A 20,083-nucleotide genomic window follows, 5' to 3' on the forward strand; every position below is an offset into this window, starting at 1 on the left:
TGTGAGTCACTGTCAGCTGCACAGCCTTCTTACATTACACACGGCCTCCCAAACCACACCAAAGTAAGATGAGCCACGGAAAAGTGTGCTGCACTTTTCTTTGACTCGCATTTCTTTGTAATGACAACAGACGAGTTTTATGGTTCCTCTTTCAGTCTGTTTCACCTCTCTACCTTTTCTGGTGTCTTTCCCGTTTGTATTTCTGTGCATCCTTCCCAGATGTGTCGCTTCCATCTCCTCAGCTGTCTCCTGTGGCGTCGACCTCCCGAGTTGCTTTGCCTTTGCTGCTCCAGGTCTTGCCCCATCGCCGGGCAGGTATCCAGAACAGCTACTTATATTTGGACTCTTGTGCTCCCTGTTTTCTTTTTGTTTGGTTTAAAATGGCTGTTGTAATTTGTGTAATGTAATAGAGTCATATTACTTTTTCTTGCAGGCAACACAATGAGGCATAAAGAGAGATGAGGGCATGCATAGGTAATGTGCTTAGGTGTGGAGACTTAGCAGGTGGGAGAAAAATAAGATTTAATTTTGTGAAAATTGCAGGACTTCTTGTCTGCTAAGAAATTTTTTGGCACCAGTGATGAGGTTCTGAATGGTTAGTGCAGCAACAGATGGAAATTGAACCTGACTGGATCCAAACTGCCATTAACCCCACAGAAGAAGAAAAAGGATTAAGACTAAGATGCATCATTACTACCATTCTTGTTTAACTGTGACTCACTAAATAAACCATACACGGATTACTGACCAAACTCTATCTGTGAATTTGTGGCAGCGTTGAAAAAACATCCAACATGCATCAGGTTGCATTCCAGGTATTTCTAGCAGTAGCTGAATGGTTTTGCCGCTATCGAGCAAACAAAGCCTGTTTCTCTGACTGCTTCTACTGGAACACAGTCACGCTGGGTTCCAACATCCGACTTCCGAGAAAATAGGAATGCAACAGAAAGAAAGTTTTCCCACGCACTCCCCACGAGATTGTCTGCCTGCTTTAGTGGCAGTTAGTGCAGCAGGTAAATGAAGCTTTCAAACATATACAAGTTCCTTTGGAGCAATTAATTTCAGAAGTGTTATTTTCCACTTGAATTTTCATTTTGGGATTCTTTTTTATTTCTTTTACTAAATTTCACCAACTAAATATATGCCAGCAGTTTTTCTCTTACTTTCTATTATTTTGACTCCATCTCCAGAGTTTCTTTGTGTCCAATAAAACTAAATAATTTCAGTGACATGATTCCAGCCTGCAATATGTCTTATAAAAGCTGCAGCTCCTCAGTGCTGTGTAGGTAACAGATGACCTTTTTACTTCTTTTATCTCGCTATGATGCATAAGACCAGATTTGATTTGAACATTGAAAATTAATCGAATGACTTTGACAGTAAATTTCATGTAATCAGTGCACGAATGCTCCTTTACTCTTGGTTCAGCTCTCTCATGCTGGCACACCCTGGCATCATTTAATCATTAACATGCAACAAGGACAGACAGATAACTATTTACTGTCACACCAACAGACACTTTAAAATCACCAGTTAACCTGACCAGCATGACTTCGGACCAGTGAGGTGATTGATGCACCACTGTGCTGCCCGGCTATTTGTTACACTGGTCGACTCACGTTACTAATCCATCTACATTATCAAGTTAGTTTGGTTAGTGTTTTACCTTCTTCTAGCTTAGTCCATGATAAACAGACTGTAATTTATTTAATGCTTTTCTTTTTTCTCTCACCTAACACTCACAGCACTCTTTGCATGCAAACCCAGATAGATGCACGAGACATTTCAACCACCGACCTCCTGAACAGCAGATAACCCACTCTAAATCCTGAGCTAACATCAATAACAACCTTAATAATAATAATCCAGGACATGTGACTGAAAACTGTATTATTACACACCACACCCTTGTTAGCAAAAATTCTTCTGAAGACTTCTGAGTTTGGCTTGAACTGTGATCTGACACTTAGTTGAACAAAGCAGGTCTAGTTTGGTTTATCTGACAAAAAAAACCTAATATAAATAATTGGCATTATTAAAATAGAAATCATAAAAGTGTTCAATGAAGAGTATGCACCAATGTTTGATACTTGCACCCACCTGTGAGCAATTTCCAACCACCCACTTATCCTTTTTCTGGGTTGTGGGGGTGTCGGAGCCTATCCCAGCTGTCTTAGAGCAAGAAGCAGGGTCCACCCTGGACAGGTCGCCAGTCTGTCGCAGCAACAGGCCACTATTTACACTCACATTCATACCTATGGGCAATTTAGAGTTTCCAGTTAATCTATCCCCACTAACTGCATGTCTTTGGACTATGGGAGGAAGCCGGAGTACCCAGAGAGAACCCACCCACAGGAAACACAGGGAGAACATGCAAACTCACACAGAAAGGCTCTGGTCTGATTGTGGAATTGAACTCAGGACGTTCTTGGTGTGAGGCCACCGTGCCACTGTGCTGCCTGTGAGCAATTTCCCTGTAGTTTTCTCTGCTGCACTAAATCTCTGATGTTGTAAAATAGTGCTCTCTCCAAGTCTCACCTATTTTCTCCCACTACTCCAGATTTTGATACCTGCCTGCCTTCTCTACAGTGCTTCTCCCTCTGAGGTCCCTCTCTCTGTCACTGTACCTTTCTGACCCGGCCATTTAACCTTGTGAACATGATTATCCAAGCAGTTAAACTTTAAACTTTAATTTTGAAATCTCTGTAAAAAAAAAGAAAAGAATCTGCTCCTACAAGATGCAAAGTCGTTATTTTATTATTAATAATGATTGCTTTTGGCACAGATGATCCTCTATATAACTTTTTGCTAGCTAGATGCACAGGTTCTCCCCGTGTCTGCGTGCATATGAATATGAATAGTTGTCTAGCCCTTTGAGAGACGATCAGTACAGGGTGTACCCTCACTCTTACCCTATGACGACCCCCTCCCCCCTGAATTGGATAACCGAAAGAAAATGAATGGATGTTAACAGTAACCACAAACTATCCAGCAGGATGCCATGCCATGTCACAAAGCTCAAATCAATTCAATCTGGCTTCCTAAACATGACAATGAGCTCACTGTACTAAAATGGCCTCCACAGTCACCAGATTTCTATCTAACAGAACACCTTTGGGATGTGGTGGAACCAGAGATTTGCATCACCTTGTTGAATTAATGCTCTGAAGAAAAATAAAACAGCTCTGAGGGCCAAAGGGGTCAACAACTGTGTACGAGCTTGATATACCTATAAATTTAATTATGACTGCAAGCATTAGTCTTTTCAATAAACCTAACCAAACAGTAGTTAAAAAAACCAAAACAAACAAAAGTCCATGTGAATAGCTCGGACCCCACACAGTGTTCTGATAGCTGTTTATCATTTTTATTTGTGCTGTTTGAGCTCACTGCACCACTCCTCCCCTGCAGCTGAACCTGGGACCGCACCTCCGCCACAATCCAAACAGCTGAATTTCACTTATCTGCAACTGTATTATTATTTAAATAATTCTTCTTATTTAAATCTGAACCTTTAAAGACTTCACAATAGCCGGAGTGTTCCCCGAGCCTGTCATATTCTGTTGAACATCACAATAATGTGATGTTGCACGAGTCTTCTTTCAAAGGTCAACCATCTGAATGTTTTCTCTTCAACTCAAAGCAGGTCTTGCCAAGCAATGTTCCACCCAATGTCTAAAAGTCACCTCACAGATCTTTAAATAACAGCACGCGGCATAGTTTAAACTGCATGTCTGTGAAAGTATGTGAGCTCCCCTTTCAAATGAATGGTCTCCACACAACAACGTGCATGTATGTACAAGAGATGCACTCTTGCTTTTAATGCAAGTCTGCTTTCAGTCACATTAGTTGCCATTATAGGGACACATTAGAGCTAATAAAGCCAATAAAGGTTAAAACCTGGTGACTGTAGAAGAAAGGCAGCATTATATAACTGTCATCGCATATTAGCCTAAATCCACTCATGTGGATGCCCTCCCTCATGAGCAGAATCATAAGCAGAAAAAATGTGTCTGGAAAATACAGATGAAGGGGGAAAAAGTGGGATGAAGGTCAGGAATGCTGATGGTTGTAAAAATGCATTCCCGGCTTGTGTCATATGACTCTGTAACACAAGGAGCTGGGTCTGACGGTTCACGCCTGCAGTCTGCAGCAGCGATCTGATTCTGGTTCCCATGATTTAGCTCAGTAACCCCCTGCTCTCGTGAGAAAATGGGCAAAAGGCTGTTTTAGGGCACATGAGGCTCATTAACAGTCACCTGCTTAGGAGAGTTATGTAAGAACAAATCATCAGGATGATGCTCCAGTTTCTGATGATCAGGATCACAAACTCCATGTCCAGGGTATGGGAATGACAAGGATGCCAAATTGATTCAAGGTCTATGTAGAAAAAAGAAGACACCACATGAAAAAAGCTTAAATCAACACTCAAGTGTGATTTAGTGTCGTTTATGGTCCAGGAACCTCTTAAAACTGTAGCAGCACTTCAGTTCTCATAAAAAAGGAGGAAAGAGTTTCCGATAATCCCTTTTAATACCCCAAAGTCCTGGAATGGTTAATGCTCTTCTTCAAGTTGTTATTTCATTAGTAGTTGTGCTGTGTTTGATCTTTTACTGCTGTGTGAGCTTGTTGTGGTTTTTATGGCAGGAAAACAGTGTTAGCTACCAATGATCCACCATAACTGAGGTTACCGGGGTGATTAGAGAGGCCGATCAGTGCTCATGTGTGTTATTATATTCAGAAAGAAGCTAACGGGGGGGGGATCCTCTCCAGGTTTTATGTTTGCATGTTTTATTTGGAGCAGACAGGAGTGACTGACATGGGAATGTTGTGATCCCAGATTTACCAGGCATGGGGTGGAGGTAAAGTGTGCTAAACAGTTGAAATAGACCAATTTTTATCAAAAATATCTCCTCAGTGACATTTGAGCCTTCAAGTTTGTTTGGTATAAAGCTGTAGTTTTCATCCTTTTGGGCTTTTGACCCCTTAAAACGAGGCAAAGTCTGTTTTTTCCTTATTGTGATGTGAGGCTGATTGGGAATTACTGCAGAAACATGCCATGTTTCTGGGATTTAATATTTAACAGCACAGTTTTTGTGGTAGTTTAAAGCCACCAAATGATTTTGTAAGTGCACTTTATACTGTAGAATTCACTGTAATGTTTCACTCTTTCTGCCAGTGTCCAGTGGGAAAACCATGCCTCATAACACGTGCTAAACTGCATAGTCATGTTTGTGTCTTCATAACTGGAACATAAAGTGCTGGGACATGAACTCAAACCCTTGGCACCTCTTAATGTTTTATTTAGATTCTTCACACTGACATGGACCTGCTCTGACTGCTTCGTCTGTCCCAGCAAACACATGCACTCACAGACACAGCAATAATTTAATATGCTCACGCTTTGAAGATGGGTATCACAGGTGCCCGTAGCATGCTGCGTCCAGACTGTGGCATTTCACACTGTGCACATCGCCGGTTAATTTGCAGCCTGTGTACAAGCTGAGCTATGTTTGGAGTCTCCTTGGATGTTGAACGGTTACACAAGCCTATCAACTCATCTTTTTCTTTTACATAAACACACTCCAGCCTGCTGCTTCCTGCTGCATCAGGCTAAGCTGTGCAGCAGTTACAGACTGATAAATCAGGAGGATATGAGATGCTGCTATGCAGAGAGAGATTTCGAAGGTAACTGTAAAAGATGTCCTCTTATCCCAAACTGAGCTTGCACACAGCAAACTTCAAAGAGTGAAGAGCATCAGGCAGAGAAAGCAGAGGCCTGAGCCGCGGTCTTTGATCTGATATCTGGTTAAATGAACCATCTGCTTTCTGAGGAGCCACAAGTAGGAGCCACTTCCTTCCCTGGATGAATTACAAAGGCTACTTTCATCTGGGTCAGCAAGCAAGGAAGGAACCAGTTCAGTTTGGAAAATATAGAGCTATAGTTTCTGCACAATTGTTTTCTCCATGCATAGTTAAGTTCAATGTAATCCTGGCAGGGCTATGTACGGAGGTAGTTAAGTTTAAATGAATGAAGCATCATATTCATGTATGGAGTCTGCAGCAGGTGTTCAGGTTGGATGCTGGGCATACAAAGTATTTAAGTTTGACCAGCAATTTAGAGCCAGGCTTTGTTTTACGTAAGGAAAAGTTTGTGGTTTTGATTGCACCCCATCAGTAGGCAGCAATTTAAGTTAACTCTGCCAGAGATTACAACGCACTTAACTGAGCATGACTAGAAAAACAATCTGTGCCGAAACGTATCCGTATATTTTCCAAAGTGAGCATCTTCCTTGCTTACTGACCCAGATGGAAGTAGCTTTTCTAATTTAGGAGGCTTTAATATGTTGGATGCTATTATGCATGATATTATGGGATGCACCACGGCATCAGCTCAATTTAAAACTCTTTATTCTTTATTTAGAGCCCCATTAGATGTTACCACAGCAACAATCATTCTTCCTGAGATCAGATTAAATAAAACCGTTAATTAATGTTAAAGAAAAATACTCTCAGTCAGTGACAATGAAGCGATATTTAAACCAGCAGTTGTGTCGTGTTTGATCAGTCTTCAGGATTTAATTATGAAAAAATGCTACTTTTTTCTCTGCTATAAATAAATCTAGACTTAGAAGAGTTTCTTCTAACAATGGCCAATGTTTTAATTTATTTATTATAATCAGGGTTTGTATTTCTTGCATTGATAACTTATTATTGCATGTGACAAAAAAGCCTTTGATCTGTTATCCTTGTATCCTTCTGCTTCTAAGATTAGCTTTAAAACTTCCTTTTAGTTAAAGTTGGATTATATGACTGTCTGGGAGACTTCCCACAATGCATTCAGAAACGTCTTTGTCCCTCTTTACACTATTTTAACAAACCACTTTTGTAAATCTTTAACTCTTGTTAAAGTTTGTTGTTTTGTTGTCCCCCTAAGCTTCCTATTTTCTCTTCTTTTTCCTCCTCAACCTTCATGGTGGCTGCTGCTCTCTGATCCTGCCTCTGCGGGAGGTTTCTTTCTTTTAAAAGGGAGTTCTTCCTTCCTGCATTTGCCAAATGCAGGTCCTTTGGTTTCTCTATAACATTTTAGGGCCTTTGCATTGCAATATAAAGTGCCTTGTTGAGAAGTGGTGCTATGTCCATAAAACTTAAAGAACGTTTTATAACATGATATAGAGGGCTGTTCTTTTTCTATAAATGCACCAGAAAAAGACTTCAGTCAGTAAAACTAATTAGCAATAAGCAGTGCAGTGCACCTTCAAAAAGAATTAGAGGTCCAGAGATCTGTGAAGCAGATTAAAAGTAGATCCAAGAGGGACTGTGACCAGCTGTCTTAGGGCAAAAGGATTGTGTAGACAGACACAGGCAACCAATCACACCTACAATCAATTTAGACTCACCAATTAACTCCATGCATGTCTTTGGATTTTCAGAGGAAGTCAGAGTACCCAGAGAGACCCCACAGAGACTCAGGGGGAACAGGCAAACCACACAAAGACCTGCTCTTTACAGCAAGACGGTTTCAGATGAGGGTTATGGTAACCACTGCACCACCGTGCACCCTCACCTGAAACAACATAGAAATAAAACCTATCTGCACTTTACCTTGTTTACACTCACAGTCTACCAGTAGTTTTTCCTGCAACTGTATGTTTTGTGTCAATTCAAGCATTTCCTGCCTTTTATTTTATTTAAAAACACCAGATTTGTGTTAATTTGACACACAGGATTAATGTTTGTCTCTAATCGCATGCATGTGATCCAGTTTCTCTTTCACTGGGTATAAGTAGATGTAAGTTGCTGATTAAAACCTTCTTATTCTGCACTTCACTTTTGTGTCTTTGCTACATTTTAGGTGAACTTTTATTCAGATCCATAAATAATAATGTCTTCCTCAGAGCAGCTTGTTCGGAACACGTTGTTCTACATGTCTGCAAACACAACATCTGATATCGGCGCTATTGTCCTCGTCTCCAGAGGAGGTGCCAACATGGGCCGTATTCCAATATGAGAAAGATTATCCTTTGATCGTTCACTCAGCTCAGGTCAGGCCTGCATTAAACTTAGACTGGCTGAGTATATGTTGAAGAGGATTGGGCCTGTGGCGTGACGCTGACGTGATTTTCTTCCACTTGTGAAACATTCCACATTTATTTCTAACTAAGTATTGTTCATTCATGCAGTCACAGCACGCTAAGGACTTTCTCCCACATGCTTTGCTTTGTCTGCAGAGCTGCATGAAACCCAGCTGGGCGAGGCAGACGATCGACCTGGCTGTCGAGTAGTGCGTCAAAGCGATGACAGAGTGCTATTTTTAAACGGCATTGACAAGCCATTATCACTGTAAATGAAAGGGTGGAGGAATGTGGGGTTAAATTAAGCACCGTGTTTCTAAAAATCCTAACAGGGTATCGGCCTACAGTTTTGACGTCAACAAGAAAAAAAAAACTTTCCTTTGGGAGTCATGACAGCAGCATTGTCCCTATGTTTATGTAATACTATGCTTTTGTGTCAGAACGGGGAGGCAATGACACAAATTAGATGCACACAGCTGAACCAGTGCACCATCTTGGCCTAAAAAAGCTAAAAAGGGTTTAGTCATTCTGCAATCCGACCCTGTGTGAAGGGGAAATAGTGCAGGTTAATATCCTTACACAGATGCATCAATATTTTCGTGATAAAAACACGGTCACATGCACTGCAGTGACCCACTTCCACCTGTGTCTATAAACCAAGATGAGAGAAAAGCTGTTCTCTGCAGGGGAGCTATGGAAAATTCCTCCTTTAGTGGCCAAAGAAACAGCGTGGGGCCCTGAAGACGCCTGGACCAACTTGGCATTGATGGGGAGAATAACTGCCTTATCTGAAGAGTCCCTTGGAAGCAAAAGCATTTCTCAGCATCAGACACTCCTGAAAGAGAAATGTGGATAAGCTATAACAACCTTCTGGAACAAAGACAAAACTTTCTGAATAATCCATAAATTCTCGCAGTAAGCGTTTCTTTCACCCCTACATGACCCAGTGCCCTCTGTCAATGTTTAACAAAGACTGAAGGTTAAACGTGAAGCAGTTGCATAACAATGTTTTGCATGACAGCGCCATGACTAACCCCTTAACCTCTCGTCTTCACGCACATAGCTGTCGCTATTTTTATTCCCCTTCATCCTTGACCTTGCAAGTGAATCTCTAAACAATCTGAAGGAAATATTCATTTCCAGACATCCAACCTCCACACGTAAGGAAAATCACAGCCCGGTTCATGAAGGTTAAACAATAAAGTGCTTCGCAAACAAACCATAATCCATTTAAATATCTTTCTACTTTGACCGCTCATGTTTTATAGGCAAAGGGAAGATCACTGAGTTGTACTCAGAACAATGGCAGCACGTTATGTTCAGTGACACAACCGGAGGGCTGTTAAACGTGGTTTCACTACGAGCCAAACGTGAGACTCATATCAAAAGTCAAACATACAATCATGAAAAAGACCTTTTCACAAAAATGCACGCAGTCCTGTGAAAAACTAAGATCACCCTACTGTTTCCACAGGAATAAGAGGGTAGGTAGCAGGCAGGTCCTGCTACTAATCTGCTAATCAAATGCACTTAACTAATCATCAGCAACTCTGTGCACCTCTATAAAAGGTTTTGGCAGTTTATTGGTGTGTGTTATTAATTGTTATTAATTGTTATTAATGTCACACTCTTACCTAGAAATGGACGTCCCAGCAAATTCAACCTAATGTTATATCGTAGCATCTGAACAAACCAAAAGACTTCTGCAACAATGTCCTGAATAGAAACCTGAATAAATAAATCTCAGTGACGTGAAGCAACTTTGTAAGAGTGGGCTATTCATAGCAAAGCGGCACTTGGCGATCTGATTATTTTCTCCAAATATTATTGTTAGGTTTTTACCTTACAGTATAAAACACCTTGAGGCAGCTGTTACTGTGAATTGGTGCAATATAAATAAAACTAAACTGAATTGAATTAAATGGATAAACACACCCCCAAGGCCTATGAATGGATCCTGGGGTGGTTGAAGGGTTTTAAACAGCAGGCAGAAATCCACGAATAGAGGGAGCGATGGGAACCTTTGTTTCTTAAACAGACCTCCAAATCAGGAGACTTTGTTTGGTATATGAGGGGGGGGAGTGATCTGCTTTTGGTGTAGTATTTAAGCTCAAGATTTAAAGCAGCACGAAGGAAAGACTGAATCATCGCTCTTGTTTGAAAAGCTCCCTTTTAACCTCTCTCTCACACACAGAGAGGTCATCTTTTACTCTGAACACTGAAAGAAATTTCCAAGACTTACTGGTAACACTTCACCTGCTGTGATGGATGTCCCCTTTGTTCCTGCGCCTCATGGAGAGTAATTTCTCCTGTATTAACAAGAGAAAGTTCTTCCAGTAGGATGAGCCATCACTTATAAGGAGGAGAAGCAGGAACTTAGATCTGGAAGTAGTGTCACACCATTTGGCTCCTGATGTTGTACAGTACACGGATGATTCAATTACTCTGTAACGGTTACATAAGAAGAAACATGAGCAGCAGAGGACACAGGGCTGCCTGTAGCAGTCCCTGCAAAGTGGAGGCTGCAGACAGCCACTTTGCAGGAATTAAACCAAATTTGGCAAAGAAGATTTAATCAAGTCATTTCTACATTTCATTTAAGTCTTTGCTTGTGGTCCAGCTGGTGCCAGTTTGGCACACTCCAGATGGGCATCAAACATGGCGACGAATTATAGAATGTATTTCTGTAACAAATGGACTGTGCATTCGAAAGACCGCGAAGCATCCGAGGTTGATGTCAGTCACAGGACAGCGGGTTTGCTTATGTAAGTGAGGTGATATCACACACAGGATGGAATAGCTGTGTTTGCCTTAGGATGATGTTCCCTCTTTCATAACACTTCATGTATTCTTAATCTTCCATCAGATAAGCTCTCACCTCCTTTTTACATCCTGCACACTTATCCCATCTCTCTCCGGTTTGAACCCATCGCTCGCTAAGTGTGACCACGACACTGGCAACTAGAACAGTGGACTTGCTGGACTTGTTGGCATTGCTGAATAAATTACTTTGCCCTATGCATATGCATTTACATAACACTCTAATTCTGAATAAAGAATGATTCCCTTAATTTTGACTTTATTTATTAAACAATCTATAATTAAATGAGCCTTTAAAAAACATGACCTGTGCTTTTCAACTCAATGCCACATACCCCGACAGGACACGTCTGCGTCACACTGAAGGCAATGCTTACAATGCGTCAAATGAGGCGCAGCATGTTTCAAAGCCTCTCTGTTCTTTGTTGCTCAAAATAGCATAGGGTTTATTTTGATGGAAGAGATGGACAGAGAGAACAGATGAGGAGGGCAGGAAGTGAAACATAGGAACACCACACAGAATCAAGCCAATTTTCAAAATAAAAGACTACGACCACGAGTCCTCTACAGTCCTAGGGCAGCGGTCCCCAACCTCTTTTGCGCCACGGACTGGTTTATGTCTGACAATATTTTCACAGACCGGCCTTTAAGGTGTCGCAGATAAATACAAATACATCAAAATAAAACCAGTACAGGTACCAAAAAAAGAAGATTTATTCATAACACATGGGAAAAGACCCAGGGAAACCAAGTTAATGATAAAAAAAATAGCGATAAAGACTGATAAAAACTCTGAAAACCATAAATTTCACACCTTAGCCTCAACTCTTGCGGCCCGGTACCAAACGACTTATGGACCAGTACTGATCTGTGGAGTTTTTTTTTTTTTTTTTTACATATTCAGTATCAGTGCTTAGACTTGTTTTTGGACAGTGGTTACCCTTATCTGATTTAAATTTGGCTAATCTCCCCTCAAGGTTCTCCTCTTGGGTAGCTTCCAAGACAGCTGCTGTTTTTAGATGACTCTCTTCAAGTCCAGTTATGACCACTTGCAATTTTCATTCTGCAATTTTACCACAAACCCCCAAACTTGAGGAGAGATAGGATCATCTTGACCCAAATTTCGTATCAAGGATTTTCACTGCTGATGAATGCTGGGTGTCTGGCTATGTCTAAGTCTAAGGATGTGTATTAGGTAAAGAGCAAGACTAGGTGAATGTTTGTTAGGTTTTTTGTTTTTTTTTGTCAAAAAAACTGTGAATTATTCCTCAAAGGTGAGATTTCAGTGCTGGAATTTTTGGGCCATACCAACCCAGTTTTTCCTCATGAGCTGGGTCACTTTAAAGATTTTGCTCCCTGCACTTCAGTGTGAAATGAAAATCATATTGAAGAAACATCACTTTGATGCAATGTAACAGGAAGCATAATGTGGCTTCCACCGAGAGATTCGAGAAAGATGCAGATTCAAAAGAGTTGCCTGACAAGATGATTTTTACAGGGCGATAAGCCAAATTTAAGAGGTAAGGTTTCTGATTTGTATAGCCCCATTTCCAGAACTTCACAAGTTTAAATGAAGTGATTTGGACACATCCTCATGTAATATTAAATGCATACATATAGTTAACAAAAAAGAAGATATATCATTTTGCATCAGAGTCAAGGATTTTACAAAAATAGCAAACTCATGAAAGAAAAAGAGACCTACTGCTCTTTGTCACCATCTGACCAGAGCGGTTAGGGTCATTGTGGCCTGATGTGCTTAGAAAACTGAAGTTAGACAGGCATACAGTACCCTGTCCCCAGGTCTTCTCTTCCCATAGAGACATAACTCAGAACCATGGCATGCCCACGATGAAGTAGTAATGATTTATGACAGGTTCAAAAGCTGAATAATATGAATTTAAGGAGGTTTATCTTCCATTTCATGGCTGAACCAGGGGAGTCATTGAAAACCAGCTTAAATCGTGCTGTCAGCCCACACTCAGTGGTCCCGTGTATCTTGGAACATCACGGTCATGCTTCACTGACACCGAATTTTAATGGCGAGAGAGAAATGCTAAGCTCATCTCCATCCGGTGAATCACAATCTCTCACATCTCAGAGAACATCCAGACTGGAGCTGACAGGCCGCCCACAAGTGGTCAGATCCATCAGCTCGTCATCAAGAAGCAGCTTAATGATTGGCATTGATGCAGTCTGGAGCACATAAACCTAAGTTTTACTCATATAATCACTGCATGTTACACATGGACATAGTATGCTAGTAGGACTTATTTTTTGGACAGGGCATTTTGAAGCTCTCACCATGTTGATTTTTTAAATGGTAAATGGCCTTTGTATAGTGCTTTTACTCAGTCCCTAAGGACCAAAGCACTTTACACTACATTCAGTCATTCACCCATTCACACACTGGCAATGGCAAGCTACATTGTAGCCACAGCCACCCTGGGGCGCACTGACAGAGGTGAGGCTGCCGGACACTGGTGCCACCGGGCCCTCTGACCACCACCAGTAGGCAACATGGGGTTAGTATCTTGCCCAAGGATATTTGGCATGCAGCCAGGAGGCAGCCTGGGATCGAACCACCAACCTTCTGATTAGTGGCTGACCTGCTGTGCCACCTGAGCTACAGCCACCCCAAAGCTAGAAGTTACTAAATTTGAAGAACAAAATAGGAAGTACAAATATATCAGCTGATCCTAGCAAGCTCCTTTCTTCCATAAAGTGTGCAAATTAATGGCTAATTAGCTAAGAAACAGACACTACTTTTTCAGTTGTCAAACTTTTTGGATTATCTTTACCACATTAGTAAGCCATATTCACACACACACACACACACACACACACACACACACACACACACACACACACACTAAGTCCAGATTAAAGAAATTAAAGTAGTGAAAGTGACGCCTAGCAGAGTCAGGCTGGCTTTCAGTTACCTGTATCTGAATACCTGTCAATCAATACAACATCCATACAATAAATACTGAATAATAGTTTTCTCTGGTCCAAAACAGAGTGTTGGGTCTCAGACAATATAGAAATAAAAAATAAACACCAGCACTCGCTGAAAAAAATACTTGATATAAATATTTTTCAATGGACAGAATGATAGATCAGCAACAATCCATCATCAGCATAATTCCTCATCCTGAGGATGGACTTTAACTCCAGTCTTGAACTGCAGCTGGTATTCCTACAGCCTCACTGAGCTACAGCATAGTGGCTCAAACTCTACAAGCTGAAGGTCATCTCTAACCAGACTCAGCAGGAGCTGTAGAGGATCACCAGAGCAGAACAGAGGCTACCGCTGTCTTCTGCAATCCAAGAAGGAGGAATGAGAGTTTATCCGACCGTGGGACTCAAGACTCAGGACATCTGAGTGACAACAGCAACTTGACCAGACTGCAGGGAAACATGAGACAGGAAGGCAAAGCAAAACAGAGTGAGGGGACTTCTTATTTTTAAATAAATCATGTTGTTGGCTCAGAAGGATTAAAGAATAAAAATAAATCACAAGATAAACGTTGGCAGGGATTAGTACACCTGGGAACCTGCCAAAATAAAGTTTGTCTGGGTAGAGTCCAAAGCTGTTTTTGTACCAAGCTCTATGTTTTGTGATGCTGTTAAGTTGAGCATTTTATCATAGGAGTTCTCCTCAAATGAATTTATACAGTGCCAAATCACAGCAACAGTTGCCTCGAGGCGCTTTATCTCTGCAATAATACAGAGAAAACAGAAAATCCCAACAATCAGATGGAGAAAGTGGTTTGGCGATAGTGGGAAGGAAAAACTCCCTTTTATAAGGAAGAAACCTTTGGCAGAACAAGGTTTAGGGAGGGGCAGCTGTCTGCCGTATGTCTGTGGGGATTGGCTCACTTTTGGAGCCAGCTTCAAGTGGCCACAAGTGGAACTGCATGTTTTGCTTGAGCTTCATTTTTTCTGGCCCACTTGGCTTTATTTTAAAATTTCACTGTTTGGAAGTTACAGTTCAATCACATCCCTCTAATGTCCCTCAGTCCCATCATAATCCATGCAAACCATTTATAGAAAATAGACTGGATGATGTAGTTTGTAGCTCTCTGCAATCTGTGGTGTTCTGGTGTAATTAACACAATATGAACAGTGAGCCGTTGTATCATACATGTAATCACATAAATCCTTCCCCAGTTCAGACCAGGGATTTGTCCAGAAAACTGGTTAGAGCAGCTGCTGGTTTCATCTCAGTGAATGGGCTAGCCTTTCTCCCAAAATCACTGATTGACTGAGAATTGATTCATCTCAGATTTTCCAACTAATACAATCTAGGACAGTTTGTTTTTTGAGAAACAGTGGAGGTTATTATTGATTATCAGGTCAACAGCTAACCTTGTCTAATATTGAACAAGGTTGCTAGAAGATAGCTCAGGTTAAGAATTACTAACTTTTACTGTTTTTAATGCAAACAGGAGAGTCCAAAGTAAGTGTAAGTGATAAAAAATTATTAATAAATGGTGAAAACTAAAACTAAACAGTAGCACTCAGAAATGTTTTGCTCCTTGATCAGAGCTGCTTAGTGCTAGTTGCTGCAACAAGTGTAGGCTGCTGGGGGATTCCCATGACGCATTGGGTATTTCTTCTTCAGTCACCTTTCACGTTCACTATGTGTTAACAGAAATCTCTGCATACTTGTTGTTAATCTCTGTCTCTCTTCCACAGCATGTCTTTTGTCCTGTCTTCCTTCTCGCATCCCAACCAGTCGAGGCAGACGGCCGCCCCTTCCTGAGCTGGTTCTGCCGGAGGTTTCTTCCTGTTAAAAGGGAGTTTTTCCTTCCCACTGTTGCCAAATTGCTTTCCCATAGGGGGTCATATGATTGTTGGGTTCTTCTCTGTATGCATTGTTGTAGGGTCTACCTTACAAAATAAAGCACCTTGAGGCGATTTGAGGCGCTGTATAAATAAAATTGAATTGAATTGAATTAAACAGGTAAACATAACTTGATGTAACTGAAACCTCCAGATTCCTCCAGTTGTATGAATTTAGATTTAATAAATTTTGAATTAACCGGAGCCGAACAAATGAATTAAAGTGAAACTGAACACGTCTGTAACCTGATTAAGTTTGCTGTATGAATCTGTATCTTTATGTGTATTTAAGAGGGGACTGTACTGCAGACACCAGAAAGAATTACTAACGATTACTGTCCTTGTTACAGGCAACACACAGGTTTATAACAGAAAACAAATACAGAAAAAAAAACGCTGCTACCTGCTGATGAAGTGTGCAGGTGGCAGCTGAGCGGCTTTGCTATTCTTATTCTATCTCAATTTTCCATCTGGCATTGTATGATGTCTGAAGTTCAGAAAATGAATAATCCTGCATGATGCAGCAGAAAGTCGTTGGCTTCAATCTCCTGTTAAAACTTTCCATTAAAAGACTGCACGCAGGATTAAAATGGACAGGTTGATGCATGGAGAAAACCAAGGCCAGGGTTTTATAAAGAGGAGATCAAATAATTAAGATTTCACTCCGAACCTTGCTAGATTCCTAACAACATGCCAAACGCAGACATTCAGTCTGTGGTTTCCCTCTGTTCTGATGCTGTTTTCCATTTAGTCCATTTCTCCCTCATTTTCTTTTCCATTTCTGGCCAATCCTGACAACACACAGACAATGAAACTCACAGCGTCGGCCTTTTCCAGCCTCACAGGGAGCCAATTACATGCCGTCGATATGTGCATCAGTCCACATCAGTGCTTTGAGGCAGTTTCCAGTTATGGGAGCAGCAGGCACTCCAATCGAATGACACTGATGAGTGACATCAAATTATTAGGTAACATACTGCACGTTGAGAGGAAATAATTTACTGAATACAGCATATAACCATAAAGTGTAACTAAAGCTCATTTTAATTAGACAATTTTAGGAATGGTTTAATTAAAACATTATAGTCCATAAAGTATGTAATAAATACTCAACAAAGGTTCCAGTAGCCCCATTTGGTGTTAAGCTCTGTTTATTACTTTATTAGAATAACTGCTGATATTAAAGTGTTGAACCACTATATATGATGATAGCAAATGTGCAACTCTTTTTCTTAATTTGTCGAGGTTTTGGAAACAGTCAACCATTGTTATTTTGGTAAACAGAGTAAACAATGTTGTTTTTTCTGTGAATGCTGTAAGTTGGTTTGCAAATTACTTGTCATCTAGAACACAATATGTCAACTTCTCCGGGTCTTCTTTCTCTTTTTCTCTGTATCCAAAGATGTTCCCCAGGGCTCCATGTTAGGACCACTGCTCTTCTCTCTATATAATCAACCTTTGTGATAATTTATCAAATGCTGCCATTTTTATGCAGATGACACATTTATCTACTGTTCGCCACCTTCAGTAGTACAAACCCTCGAATTTCTGCAATCTGCCTTTGATGATGTTTACTTTTCAACTTAAATGCAAATCCAACTTCATGTTATCCTCAAATGACAAAAGATCCAAACCATTCAAGGGGCTGAAATTTACATGGTTACATCTTATAAGTATCTATTATCCAAATTTATCTTTAAAAAAGATACTTGTGTCCAAGTTAAAGTTTCTTTTTTAAGAATAAATGTTGTTTCTCTCTCCAAGTTAGGAAATACTTCATCTCTGCAATTTATTTACTTTCATTGGATTACAGCAGGGGTGTCCAACTCCAGGCCTCGAGGGCCCGTGTCCTGCAGGTTTTAGATGTGTCCTTGTTCCAACACAGCTGGTTTAAATGGCTAAATTACCTCCTCAACATGTCTTAAAGATCTTCAGAGGCCTCGTAATGAACTAATCATTTGATTCAGGTGTGATGACCCAGGGTAAGGTCTAAAACCTGCAGGAAATCGGCACTTTAGGGCTGGAGTTGGATTACAATGATCTGCTATCTATGAATTCACCAGACCAGTTATTAAAAAGGTTGGAGACTGTCTATCATTGTGCGTTACGTTTTATTATTGGTTGTAAAAACTGTGTACATCACTGTACATCTGTATGTGTACAAACCACAGTCACTACGGCCTACAGTCTTAATTCCTTTATAAAGGAGTGACAAAACATTAGTGTGATTACTTTTAATCTTGTTTGTGTTCACTTGTCTGTATTGAACACCAATTGTAATTTTTTCTTTAGCTGTTATATGTATATGTGTTCTTTTTGTTAGACTGTCTGCTGCCCTCTTGGTCAGGTCTCTCCTGGAAAAGTGATTTTAATCTCAATGAGACTTTTACTTGCATAATTAATAGAAGATGGACTTTCTAACCTCATCAGTTAATATGGTCAGTATTTCACAGATATGGATCTCATGGCTGTTAAATGTTTAACTGTATTGCATTGCACTGAACTACTATGTTTAGTAAGCTCTGGATAACAGACATTCCAGGATTGTAGAAGCATTAATGATTTACTTTAGCTTGTTCTTTAATCAGTCACCGTACGGACACAAATATTTACTTTACATAGTTATCGCTACAGAACAAATCACAGTTTGGAATAAAATGAGCCTCCTAACAGTTATAAACACACTTTATCCCAGCCAACATTTTGATGTTGAATAACCATCAGCTGGCACAGTAACTCATGACATTTATGTCCCAGATGTAACCTTGCTGTATTGTGTGCATGCTTTGAACATCAATGGGATGTCCATGTTAGACTTTCTAGCAAGAGAAAGTTGGTATTCAAGAAATGCTTTACATTATCATTTCAGAATAAACAGATCCAGTTCTTAAGACCAAATTACTTACATCATAAGTTTATAATGCTGACATCGGTGACAGAAAGTTCATGGTTATGCTGTTCAAGATATGATAAGTCCATCATACAACAGCAAAGCTAGAAATTACATGTAGGTAATTGTAAATGGCTGTGTTGCTCCAGTAACACTGGTCTTTGGCGATTGCATGCAGCGGTAATTTTGTATTCAAAGAAAACGATGATACATGCATTTATTTATTTATTTTATTTTAATAATATGATATTTCTTGCTTTTTGAGAAATAATATGCATAGAAATATCACATCTATCCCCCTGTCCTGCAGTTTTTCAAGTCATACCACGACCAGCCAGTTTTGATCCAGAATATAATGTTAGTGTATGAACCATGTTTGCTGGGAACCACTGAACATCTGCAAGCTGTCTGCAACATGTTTAGGGTTAGAGTTAGGAATAGGATTACATAGAAAGTTAAAAGTCAAAACAAACAAACAAAAAAACATGTTAGGTAAAATTATCTAGTTTTTTAGAACTGTGGTTATGCAAAGAGTGGTTAAAAATCAACCCAACTCCAAGCCTTTCCTTAAGGTTTTCACAAGTGGCCTGGTGAAGTCCTCTCCACTGTGCAATTCCCTAAACGTCCTCATGCAACAGTCCACTCATCTGTCAATCTAAGCGTTTGTAGTAAATGATAAGCATTGTAAGATTCGCTTACAATACTTTAAATTATGCTATCAGCGATAGAGTTCAGGTTGAATAGGTCAACTAATCATGCTGCCAATGATCTTGCTGCAGTTGTGTTTCACAGCTGGGTGAATCCTTTAGCTTAAAAACAGAGGCAGGCTTGCTTGTGCCTCATCTTCAACCACCAGAGTTTCTGAAACACTTCGGTTGAGAACTTTCAGAGATACAAAGTAGCACCATAGAATTTATCATGAGCTCAGTAATGATACTTGACGTAACAGAAGCGGATGTAAACACAGGTGAAATGAAACTATTTCTTCAGGAAGGTTATTAAAGATGTTTGTGGTGATGAGTGGATTCAAATAGCACTTTTCCTAATTGAGAAAGCGCGTGCATCTTGCTTCTGATTCACTCACGCATTAAACACAGATGGCAACAAGCGCATATATAAGATGCAGCGTAACCTTTGGGAGCCAGTTGGCTGATGCTGAGCTATAATAAGATGTGATGACGCAAGTGTTATTAACCTGCATCAAAAATAACTTCTGCTTCAAAGCTGCACTTGACTGCACTAAATATCAAATAAATATGAAAGTGGGGAATTTACCATAACTGTAAGGATACTGGAGTTAAAATCACCCAGAAGACAGTGTTTTTATAGCTTTTGAAATTGGCAAGTTTAGCATGTTTTCCATAATGTATTTATAGTATACAGCCTGCATTTATACATAGTGCTTTTCTACCCTCATTTTTGGATGAAATTCACCCATTCACACACATTT

This window comes from Oreochromis aureus, linkage group 22 (genome assembly GCF_013358895.1).
Source record: "Oreochromis aureus strain Israel breed Guangdong linkage group 22, ZZ_aureus, whole genome shotgun sequence".
Classification (NCBI taxonomy): domain Eukaryota; kingdom Metazoa; phylum Chordata; class Actinopteri; order Cichliformes; family Cichlidae; genus Oreochromis; species Oreochromis aureus.